The following is a 13,138-nucleotide window of genomic DNA, read 5'->3' on the forward strand; positions in this document are numbered from 1 at the left end:
TCTCCTCACCCCTCAGCTCGTCTTCCTCACCCCTCACCTCACCTCGTCCACCGCACCCAGCGCCTCGTCATCCTCACGCCTCGCCCACCTCACCCCTCACCTCGTCCTTCTCACCCACACCGCGTTCTTCTTACCCCTCACCTCTTCCTCCTCACCCCTCGACTCGTCCTTCGCACCCCTCACCTCCTTACCTCTCGTCCTCCTCACCCCTCGTCCTCCTCACCCCTCGCTCTCCTCACCCCTCGCTCTCCTCACCCCTCGTCTTCCTCACCCCTCGCTCTCTTCACCCCTCGCTTTCCTCAACCCTCGTCCTCACCTCGTTTTTCTTCTCACCCCCCGTCCTCACCCCTCGCTCTCCTCAGCCCTCGCCTCGTCCTCCTTACCCACACACCTCGTTCTTCTTACGTCTCACCCCCCCTCCTCCTGACTTCTCATCCTCCTCACCCCTCGCTCGTCCACCGCACCCTGCTCCTCATCCTCCTCACCCCTCACCTCGTCCTCCTTACCCCTCACGTCGTCCGCTTGACCCCTCACCTCGTCCTCTTGACCCCTCACCTCGTCCTCTTGACCCCTCACCTCGTTCTCACCCCTCACCTCGTCCACCTCACTTGTCCTCAATCCTCACCTCGTTCTCACCCCTCACCTCGTCCTCCTCACCCCCACAGCTCGTTCTTCTTACTCCTCACCCCTCACTCTCCTCACCCCTCGTCCTCCTCACTCTCGTCATCATCACCCCTCGTCCTCCTCACCCCTCACCCATCGTCCTCCTCACCCCTCGTCCGCCTCACCTTTCACCTCGTCCTCCTCACCCCTCGACTCGTCCTCACCTCTCACCTCAGCTCGTCCTCCTCACCCGTCGTCGTCCTCACCCCTCACCTCTCCCTCGCCTCGTCCTCCTCACCCTTAGCTCGTCCTCACTCCTCGTCCTCCCCTCCCCTCGCTGTCCTCAACATTTGCCTCGTCCTCCTCACCCCACACCTCGTTCTTCTTACCACTCATCTTGTCCTCCTCACCACTCGACTCGTCCTACTCACCCCTCACCTCATCCTACTCACCCCTCGTCCTCTTCACCCATTGTCCTCCTCACCCATTGTCCTCCTCACCGCTCGTTCTCCTCACCCCTCGTTCTCCTCACCCCTCAGCTCGTCTTCCTCACCCCTCACCTCACCTCGTCCACCCCACCCCGCGCCTCGTCATCCTCACGCCTCACCCCTCACCTCGTCCTTCTCACCCACACCGCGTTCTTCTTACCCCTCACCTCTTCCTCCTCACCGCTCGACTCGTCCTCCGCACCCCTCGCTCTCCTCACCCCTCGTCCTCCTCACCCCTCGCTCTCCTCACCCCTCGTCCTCCTCACCCCTCGCTCTCCTCATACCTCGTCCTCACCCCCACACCTCGTTTTTCTTCTCACCCCCCGTCCTCATCCCTCGCTCGTCCTCCGCGCCCTGCTCCTCACCTCCTCACCCCTCGTCCTCCTCACCCCTCGCTGTCCTCACCCCTCGCTCTCCTCACCCCTCGCTCTCCTCACGCCTCGCTCTCCTCAGCCCTCGCCTCGTCCTCCTCACCCCTCGTCCTCCTCACCCCCACACCTCGTTCTTCTTACTTCTCACCCCCCGTCCTCCTCACTTCTCGTTCTCCTCACCCTCTCGCTCGTCCACCGCACCCTGCTCCTCATCCTCCTCACCCCTCACCTCGTCCTCCTTACCCCTCACGTCGTCCGCTTGACCCCTCACCTCGTCCTCTTGACCCCTCACCTCGTTCTCACCCCTCACCTCGTCCACCTCACTTATCCTCAACCCTCACCTCGTTCTCACCCCTCACCTTGTCCTCCTCACCCCCACAGCTCGTTCTTCTTACTCCTCACCTCTCACTCTCCTCACCCCTCACTCTCCTCACCCCTCGTCCTCCTCACTCTCGTCATCGTCACCCCTCGTCCTCCTCACCCCTCGTCCTCCTCACCCCTCGCCTCATCTTCCTCACCCCTCGCCTCATCTTCCTCACCCCTCGCCTCATCTTCCTCACCCATCGTCCTCACCCCTCGTCCGCCTCACCTTTCACCTCGTCCTCACCCCTCGACTCGTTCTCACCTCAGCTCGTCCTCCTCACCCCTCACCCTCCTCACCCCTCGCCTCGTACTCACCCCTCACTTCGTCCTCCTCACCCCTCACCTCGTCCTCCTCACCCCTCACCTCGTCCTCGCCTCGTCCTCCTCACGCCTTGCCTCGTCATCTTTACCCCTCAGCTCATCCTCCTCACCTCGTCCTCCTCACCCCTCACCTCGTCCTCCTCACCTCGTCCTCCGCACCCCTCAGCTCGTCTTCCTTACCTCGTCCTCACCCCTCACGTCGTCCGCTTGACCTTTCACCTCGTCCACACCCCTCACCTCATCCTCACCCATTACCTCGTCTTCCTCACCCCTCACCTCATCCGCTTTACCCCTCAGCTCATCCTCCTCACTCCTCAGCTCGTCCTCCTCACCCCTCGTCCTCCTCACCCCTCGACTCGTCCTTCTCACCCCTCATCCTCCTCACCCCTCGTCCTCACCTCTCATCCTCCTCACCCCTCGTCCTCTTCACCCCTCGTCCTCCTCACCCCTCGCCTCATCTTCCTCACCCATCGTCCTCACCCCTCCGCCTCACCTTTCACCTCGTCCTCCTCACCCCTCACCTCTCCCTCGCCTCGTCCTCCTCACCCTTAGCTCGTCCTCACTCCTCGTCCTCCCCTCGCTGTCCTCACCATTTGCCTCGTCCTCCTCACCCCACACCTCGTTATTCTTACCCCTCATCTTGTCCTCCTCACCACTCGACTCGTCCTACTCACCCCTCACCTCACCCTCCTCACCCATTGTCCTCCTCACCCATTGTCCTCCTCACCCATTGTCCTCCTCACCGCTCGTTCTCCTCACCCCTCGTTCTCCTCACCCCTCACCTCACCTCGTCCACCGCACCCCGCGCCTCGTCATCCTCACGCCTCGCCCGCCTCACCCCTCACCTCGTCTTTCTCACCCACACCGCGTTCTTCTTACCCCTCACCTCTTCCTCCTCACCCCTCGACTCGTCCTCCTCACCCCTCACCCCTCGTCCTCCTCACCCCTCGCTCTCCTCAGCCCTCGCCTCGTCCTCCTCACCCCCACACCTCGTTCTTCTTACTTCTCACCCCTCGTCCTCCTCACCCATCGTCCTCCTCACCCCTCGACTCGTCCTCACCTCTCACCTCAGCTCGTCCTACTCACCCGTCGTCGTCCTCACCGCTCACCTCGTCCTCCTCACCCCTCACCTCGTTCTTCTTACCCCTCATCTTGTCCTCACCACTCGACTCATCCTACTTACCCCTCACCTCACGTCACCCTCCTCACCCCTCGTCCTCACCCATTGTCCTCCTCACCGCTCGTTCTCCTCACCCCTCAGCTCGTCTTCCTCACCCCTCACCTCACCTCGTCCACCGCACCCCGCGCCTCGTCATCCTCACGCCTCGCCCGCCTCACCCCTCACCTCGTCCTCACCCACACCGCGTTCTTCTTACCCCTCACCTCTTCCTCCTCACCCCTCGACTCGTCCTCCTCACCCCTCGTCCTCCTCACCCCTCGCTCTCCTCACCCCTCGCTCTCCTCACCCCTCGCTCTCCTCACCCCTCGTCCTCACCCCCACACCTCGTTCTTCTCACCCCCCCGTCCTCACCCCTCGCTCGTCCACCGCACCCTGCTCCTCACCTCCTAATTCCTCGTCCTCCTCACCCCTCGTCCTCCTCACCCCTCGCTCGTCCACCGCACCCTGCTCCTCATCCTCCTCACCCCTCACCTCGTCCGCTTGACCCCTCACCTCGTCCTCTTGACCCCTCACCTCATTCTCACCCCTCACCTCGTCCACCTCACTTGTCCTCAACCCTCACCTCGTCCTCACCCCCACAGCTCGTTCTTCTTACTCCTCACCCCTCACTCTCCTCACTCCTCGTCCTGCTCACCCCTCGTCCTCCTCACCCCTCGTCCTCCTCACCCCTCGTCCTCCTCACCCCTCGTCCTCCTCACCCCTCGTCCTCCTCACCCCTCGTCCTCCTCACCCCTCGTCCTCCTCACCCCTCGCTCTCCTCACCCCTCGTCTTCGGCACCCCTCGTCCTCCTCACCCCTCGTCCTCCTCTCACCCCTCGTCCTCCTCACCCCTCGTTCTCTTCACTCCTCGTTCTCCTCACTCCTCGTCCTCCTCACACCTCATCTCGTCCTCCTCACACCTCATCTCGTCCTCCTCACACCTCATCTCGTCCTCACCCCTCACCTCCTGACCTCGTTCTTCTTACCCTTCACCTCGTCCTCCTCACCCCTTGCCTCGTCCTCCTCACCCGCTCCTGACACGGCCAACGCACACGCCCATGGCAACCTCACTTAGGGCACGGCACACCGACTTTGCATCACCCTCATTTATACCTCCACGTTTATCGGCCTCGTTCTATCGTGACGGCCAAGACGCTGGACGTTTGTGATAAAGAACTTCGTAGCTCATCGGATTCCTCCTCCAGTGTACAAATAAATAAATATCACGGCTCTGATCTCTTTGCGGCGCCGCAGTGGCGTTCATCACTCGCCGCCTCCCCATGGCACGACTACGACGTCCTCTGTTGGACGCTGTGTGTCATCAACATTGTTGCCTGTGATTACACTCAACACAACGTTGTTGTGAGTGATTACACTCAACACAACGTTGTTGTTGTGATTACACTCAACACAACGTCGTTGTTAGTGATTACACTAAACACAACGTTGTTGTTAGTGATTACACTAAACACAACGTCGTTGTGTGTGATTACACACAACGTCGTTGTGTGTAATTACACTCAACACAATGTCGTTGTGAGTGATTACACTCAACACAATGTCGTTGTGAGTGATTACACTCAACACAATGTCGTTTTGAGTGATTACACTCAACACAACGTTGTTGTTTGTGATTACACTCAACACAACGTCGTTGCGTCTCATCAATATTTTTGTGTGTGATTACACACACAACAACGTTGTGTTTAATCACGCAACAATGTTGCGTGTAATCACTCACATATTGAGTGATTACACACTCGGCGTGTGTCTGTAGCAGTTGTACGTGTACCGCTTGTCGTAGATGTTCGCGGTTTGAATCCAGCGGCCGCCCTGTTTAATGCTACAGGCGTGTTCACCGCAAAGACACCATGTGCCGTCTGCTTCAGTGGACGTTGAAGATCCCAGCGTCATGGACCAGATTTACCGAATTAAATACAATTGCCCGCAAATTACCCAGTTGGAATATACTGTGCCTAGTAATCATTGCTTGGAAATGTGGTAGAACCCTCCTGAAAAGAGCCAGTAGGGCTATCCTGGCTAAAACTGACCACCCACCCCCTCGTGTGGCATGCTAGCCTTAATAGGTGCTCGCTAACAGCACTTATTTATCGAACAGACTATTAAATGAAGGGACTGTGTCTTCATTTGAGTCCGTGACTGTGTAACCTGGTACATAAGGGTGCCGTGGTGGTGGGATGTTAACTCCTTCACCAGGTATGCAAGAGGTCGTGTGGTCGATCTGGACCCTGACGCCTGTATATTTGGAGTTTGCATGTCTCTCTCTCTCCCGTGGTCGCGTGGATTGTTCTCCAGGTCTTCCAGTTTTTCCCTCCATATTTAGAAACATGCGTTCAGAGCAGGAGTCTCAAACTCAACTTACCTGGGGGCCGCTGGAGGTAGAGTCTGGGTGAGGCTGGGCCGCATCAAGTATTCCAAAAAAAAGTGCAACTGATCCAATCTTCTCAATCTTTATTAATAACAGTTCAGAACATGAACGGTTCTTCAGAACATAGGCTTCTCTTACCTACTCCATGCTTCCAGAGACCTGGCAGCGCTTCCTCTTCTTACACAGCTGAGCCACATTTGGCTTGAGGGAGGAAGCAATTGAGACCCTCAGTATGGCTTGAAATGCTCATCAGTAAGTTTGGACCTGTACTTTGACTTATTAAAGTTCATGGTGCAAAAGAGCTTTTCACACAGATATGTGCTCCCAAAAAGGCCCATGGTCTGCTTGAACATCCTGGAAAGCTCAGGGAAGGTGGGGGTGATATATATTTACATGTTTTTATCCCAATACCTGAGTATTTGGGATCTTATTTAGTATGCCCTTTCTATATATTCTGAGAGGTATTTGAAAACTTTATCATTGTTCATGCTTTTTTTGAGCACTTCGTTTTTTTTATCATTATTGAATTCATCAATCGTGTTCTCTCTCAGGTGTTTATACCTTTCACATTCATAAATAAAGTGATCTAGATTTTCTTCTTTTTGTTCACATCCTACATATCCTTCTGCTCTAATGAATCTCTCTGGATGCCATTGAGCTAACTCTGGTGTCCATGTTACTCCACCTGTCTTAATTCTTAACATCAAGTGCATTGTCTCATGTTTTATATCTTTTAATTTCTTGCTCTTTTTCATTAAATTGTTCTTGGTAAATTATTTTCTTTTGCGATTGCACATATCTGTCCTTTTTCCTTTTCTTTGTTTCTCTTGTAATAATAATCTATAACTTCTTTATAATATTCAGGTTCTAACCACCATTTGGCTTTTGTTCTTGCCACCCATCTCATGCTATTTGCTATCCATGTAATTATTTTCCCTTTCCTATCGCAACACTCTGTTGTCTTTATTAGGTCACTGATTACACTTGTTGAGTCCGCCCACTTCCTAAGTCCTCTGTACCTTGCACTGAGTGACAGGATATATTTTCCTTCCACTTGGTGTCACTCCGGAATCACGTTTCAACCAAGTGACTAACGTTGCTAATTCGCGTTGGCTAACTTGTCAACAAACACCGGAAGCTGTCACGAGCCTGAGCTATGGTAAAAAAATATAATAATTAAAAAATAAAAAATTGATGTCAAATAGTGGGCCACAAAATATCGTTCCGCGGGCCACAATTGGCCTGCGGGCCGCAAGTTTGAGACCCCTGGTTTAGAGTATTTTACTGCTATAAATTTCCACAAGATGAGCCACTCCGTTAAAACTAACATTTGTGACCAGATCGCTTCTTAAAAAGAGCTATATGGCTCACTTACCTGGTAAAATAAAAAGTTACATTTCAAATAATCACCACGGTAATGTGTTACCCACACGACCTTGAACTTGAGGCATCGCGCAGAACGCGGCATGCAGTGTGGGGTTAGCTGGGTGGTGCAGGGAGCTGCTACTACTTGCAGAGGGGGGTGGGGCAAGGGGGGACTGAGTCCTCTTGCATAATTGACTTGCGGATTGACCGATGCATAGACGAAAAGATAGCACGTGAATGAATGAGTGTACGGCTGGACTGCAAATGAATGGACAATATTCTTCATCGCCATTTTTAAAAAAAACTTTACATTGTAATCCATCACCCTGTACATCTGCTGAACCAACGTATCCTACAGCAGCATATGAGTGTGTTTTCATACATTGCCTGAGTGTGTGTTTCTTGCGTATGATCGGTATGTGTTTTACGCATGATCCATATTTGATATCACGCAAGATATTTGCCTGTTTTTCTAATGATCTGCACGTGTTTCACGCATAATCTCTGGGTTTCACACATGTTCTGTGTGGGTGGCCGGGACCACCCTCAGCTGCCTTTTTCTCCCGAGTTGTGATGTGTACACAACGTACCAGATACTAATTTAAGGCTGAACCGACCTCTCGAGATCCAGGACGCAGTGGTGATGGTGGCTGTAAGCGGGAATCGAGCTCGGGTCGCCTCGTCCTCCTCACCCCTCACCTCGTCCTTCTCATCCCTCAGCTCGTATTCCTCACCCCTCACCTCGCCCTCACTTCGTCCTCCTCACCTCGTCCTCGCCTCGTCCTCGCCTCGTCCTCACCCCTTGCCTCGTCATCTTTACCCCTTGCCTCGTCATCTTTACCCCTTGCCTCGTCATCTTTACCCCTTAGCTCATCCTCCTCACCCTCACCTCGTCCTTCTCTAACCCCTCGCTCTCCTCACCTCGTCCTCACCCATCACCTCGTCCTCCTCATCCATCGCCTCGTCCTCCTCATCCCTCGTTCTCACCCCTCGCCTCCTCCTCACCCCTCGCCTCGTCCTCCTCACCCCTCGTCCTCCTCACCCCTCGTCCTCCTCACCCCTCGTCCTCCTCACCCCTCGTCCTCCTCACCCCTCGTTATCTTCACCCCTCGTCCTCCTCACCCCTCGTCCTCCTCACCCCTCGTTCTCTTCACTCCTCGTTCTCCTCACCCCTCTCCTCGTCCTCCTCACACCTCATCTCGTCCTCCTCACACCTCACCTCCTGACCTCGTTCTTCTTACCCTTCACCTCGTCCTCCTCACCCCTTGCCTCGTCCTCCTCACCCGCTCCTGACACGGCCAACACACACGCCCATGGCAACCTCACTTAGGGCACGGCACACCGACTTAGCATCACCCTCATTTATACCTCCACGTTTATCGGCCTCGTTCTATCGTGACGGCCAAGACGCTGGACGTTTGTGATAAAGAACTTCGTAGCTCATCGGATTCCTCCTCCAGTGTACAAATAAATAAATATCACGGCTCTGATCTCTTTGCGGCGCCGCAGTGGCGTTCATCACTCGCCGCCTCTCCATGGCACGACTACGACGCCCTCTGTTGGACGCTGTGTGTCATCAACATTGTTGCCTGTGATTACACTCAACACAACGTTGTTGTGAGTGATTACACTAAACACAACGTCTTTGTTAGTGATTACACTAAACACAACGTCGTTGTGTGTGATTACACACAACGTCGTTGTGTGTAATTACACTCAACACAACGTCGTTGTGAGTGATTACACTAAACACAACGTCGTTGTTTGTGATTACACTCAACACAACGTTGTTGTTTGTGATTACACTCAACACAACGTCGTTGCGTCTCATAAATATTTTTGCGTGTGATTACACACACAACAACGTTGTGTGTTTAATCACACAACAATGTTGCGTGTAATCACTCACATATTGAGTGATTACACACTCGGCGTGTGTCTGTAGCAGGTGTACGTCTGCCGCTTGTCGTAGATGTTCGCGGTTTGAATCCAGCGGCCGCCCTGTTTAATGCTACAGGCGTGTTCACCGCAAAGACACCATGTGCCGTCTGCTTCAGTGGACGTTGAAGATCCCAGCGTCATGGACCAGATTAACCGAATTAAATACAATTGCCCGCAAATTACCCAGTTGGAATATACTGTGACTAGTAATCATTGCTGGGAAATGTGGTAGAACCCTCCTGAAAAGAGCCAGTAGGGCTATCCTGGGTAAAACTGACCACCCACCCCCTCGTGTGGCATGCTATCCTTAATAGGTGCTCGCTAACAGAACTTATTTATCGAACAGACTGTTAAATGAAGGGACTGTGTCTTCATTTGAGTCCGTGACTGTGTAACCTGGTACATAAGGGTGCCGCGGTGGTGGGATGTTAACTCCTTCACCTGGTATGCAAGAGGTCGTGGGTTCGATCCGGACCCTGACGCATGTATATTTGGAGTTTGCATGTCTCTCTCTCTCTCCCGTGGTCGCGTGGATTGTTCTCCAGGTCTTCCAGTTTTTCCCTCCATATTTAGAAACATGCGTTCAGAGCAGGAGTCTCAAACTCAACTTACTTGGGGGCCGCTGGAGGTAGAGTCTGGGTGAGGCTGGGCCGCATCAAGTATTCCAAAAAAAAGTGCAACTGATCCAATCTTCTCAATCTTTATTAATAACAGTTCAGAACATGAACGGTTCTTCAGAACATAGGCTTCTCTTACCTACTCCATGCTTCCAGAGACCTGGCAGCGCTTCCTCTTCTTACACAGCTGAGCCACATTTGGCTTGAGGGAGGAAGCAATTGAGACCCTCAGTATGGCTTGAAATGCTCATCAGTAAGTTTGGACCTGTACTTTGACTTATTAAAGTTCATGGTGCAAAAGAGCTTTTCACACAGATATATGCTCCCAAAAAGGCACATGGTCCGCTTGAACATCCTGGAAAGCTCAGGGAAGGTGGGGGTGATATATTTACATGTTTTTATCCCAATACCTGAGTATTTGGGATCTTATTTAGTATGCCCTTTCTATATATTCTGAGAGGTATTTGAAAACTTTATCATTGTTCATGCTTTTTTTGAGCACTTCGTTTTTCTCATCATTATTAAATTCATCAATCGTGTTCTCTCTCAGGTGTTTATACCTTTCACATTCATAAATAAAGTGATCTAGATTTTCTTCTTTTTGTTCACATCCTACATATCCTTCTGCTCTAACGAATCTCTCTGGATGCCATTGAGCTGACTCTGGTGTCCATGTTACTCCACCTGTCTTAATTCTTAACATCAAGTGCATTGTCTCATGTTTTATATCTTTTAATTTCTTGCTCTTTTTCATTAAATTGTTCTTGGTAAATTATTTTCTTTTGCGATTGCACATATCTGTCCTTTTTCCTTTTCTTTGTTTCTCTTGTAATAATAATCTATAACTTCTTTATAATATTCAGGTTCTAACCACCATTTGGCTTTTGTTCTTGCCACCCATCTCATGCTATTTGCTATCCATGTAATTATTTTCCCTTTCCTATCGCAACACTCTGTTGTCTTTATTAGGTCACTGATTACACTTGTTGAGTCCGCCCACTTCCTAAGTCCTCTGTACCTTGCACTGAGTGACAGGATATATTTTCCTTCCACTTGGTGTCACTCCGGAATCACGTTTCAACCAAGTGACTAACGTTGCTAATTCGCGTTGGCTAACTTGTCAACAAACACCGGAAGCTGTCACGAGCCTGAGCTATGGTAAAAAAATATAATAATTAAAAAATAAAAAATTGATGTCAAATAGTGGGCCACAAAATATCGTTCCGCGGGCCACAATTGGCCTGTGGGCCGCAAGTTTGAGACCCCTGGTTTAGAGTATTTTACTGCTATAAATTTCCACAAGATGAGCCACTCCGTTAAAACTAACATTTGTGACCAGATCGCTTCTTAAAAAGAGCTATATGGCTCACTTACCTGGTAAAATAAAAAGTTACATTTCAAATAATCACCACGGTAATGTGTTACCCACACGACCTTGAACTTGAGGCATCGCGCAGAACGCGGCATGCAGTGTGGGGTTAGCTGGGTGGTGCAGGGAGCTGCTACTACTTGCAGAGGGGGGTGGGGCAAGGGGGGACTGAGTCCTCTTGCATAATTGACTTGCGGATTGACCGATGCATAGACGAAAAGATAGCACGTGAATGAATGAGTGTACGGCTGGACTGCAAATGAATGGACAATATTCTTCATCGCCATTTTTAAAAAAAACTTTACATTGTAATCCATCACCCTGTACATCTGCTGAACCAACGTATCCTACAGCAGCATATGAGTGTGTTTTCATACATTGCCTGAGTGTGTGTTTCTTGCGTATGATCGGTATGTGTTTTACGCATGATCCATATTTGATATCACGCAAGATATTTGCCTGTTTTTCTAATGATCTGCACGTGTTTCACGCATAATCTCTGGGTTTCACACATGTTCTGTGTGGGTGGCCGGGACCACCCTCAGCTGCCTTTTTCTCCCGAGTTGTGATGTGTACACAACGTACCAGATACTAATTTAAGGCTGAACCGACCTCTCGAGATCCAGGACGCAGTGGTGATGGTGGCTGTAAGCAGGAATCGAGCTCGGGTCGCCTCGTCCTCCTCACCCCTCACCTCGTCCTTCTCATCCCTCAGCTCGTATTCCTCACCCCTCACCTCGCCCTCACTTCGTCCTCCTCACCTCGTCCTCGCCTCGTCCTCGCCTCGTCCTCACCCCTTGCCTCGTCATCTTTACCCCTTGCCTCGTCATCTTTACCCCTTGCCTCGTCATCTTTACCCCTTAGCTCATCCTCCTCACCCTCACCTCGTCCTTCTCTAACCCCTCGCTCTCCTCACCTCGTCCTCACCCATCACCTCGTCCTCCTCATCCATCGCCTCGTCCTCCTCATCCCTCGTTCTCACCCCTCGCCTCCTCCTCACCCCTCGCCTCGTCCTCCTCACCCCTCGTCCTCCTCACCCCTCGTCCTCCTCACCCCTCGTCCTCCTCACCCCTCGTCCTCCTCACCCCTCGTTATCTTCACCCCTCGTCCTCCTCACCCCTCGTCCTCCTCACCCCTCGTCCTCCTCACCCCTCGTCCTCCTCACCCTCGTCCTCCTCACCCCTCGTTCTCTTCACTCCTCGTTCTCCTCACCCCTCTCCTCGTCCTCTTCACACCTCATCTCGTCCTCCTCACCCCTCACCTCCTGACCTCGTTTTTCTTACCCTTCACCTCGTCCTCCTCACCCCTTGCCTCGTCCTCCTCACCCGCTCCTGACACGGCCAACACACACGCCCATGGCAACCTCACTTAGGGCACGGCACACCGACTTAGCATCACCCTCATTTATACCTCCACGTTTATCGGCCTCGTTCTATCGTGACGGCCAAGACGCTGGACGTTTGTGATAAAGAACTTCGTAGCTCATCGGATTCCTCCTCCAGTGTACAAATAAATATCACGGCTCTGATCTCTTTGCGGCGCCGCAGTGGCGTTCATCACTCGCCGCCTCTCCATGGCACGACTACGACGCCCTCTGTTGGACACTGTGTGTCATCAACATTGTTGCCTGTGATTACACTCAACACAACGTTGTTGTGAGTGATTACACTAAACACAACGTCTTTGTTAGTGATTACACTAAACACAACGTCGTTGTGTGTGATTACACACAACGTCGTTGTGTGTAATTACACTCAACACAACGTCGTTGTGAGTGATTACACTAAACACAACGTCGTTGTTTGTGATTACACTCAACACAACGTTGTTGTTTGTGATTACACTCAACACAACGTCGTTGCGTCTCATAAATATTTTTGCGTGTGATTACACACACAACAACGTTGTGTGTTTAATCACACAACAATGTTGCGTGTAATCACTCACATATTGAGTGATTACACACTCGGCGTGTGTCTGTAGCAGGTGTACGTCTGCCGCTTGTCGTAGATGTTCGCGGTTTGAATCCAGCGGCCGCCCTGTTTAATGCTACAGGCGTGTTCACCGCAAAGACACCATGTGCCGTCTGCTTCAGTGGACGTTGAAGATCCCAGCGTCATGGACCAGATTAACCGAATTAAATACAATTGCC

Source organism: Petromyzon marinus, unplaced genomic scaffold (genome assembly GCF_048934315.1).
Source record: "Petromyzon marinus isolate PM22_M1 ecotype Great Lakes invasive population unplaced genomic scaffold, UKy_Petmar_22M1.pri1.0 PM_Scaffold_18, whole genome shotgun sequence".
NCBI lineage: Eukaryota > Metazoa > Chordata > Hyperoartia > Petromyzontiformes > Petromyzontidae > Petromyzon > Petromyzon marinus.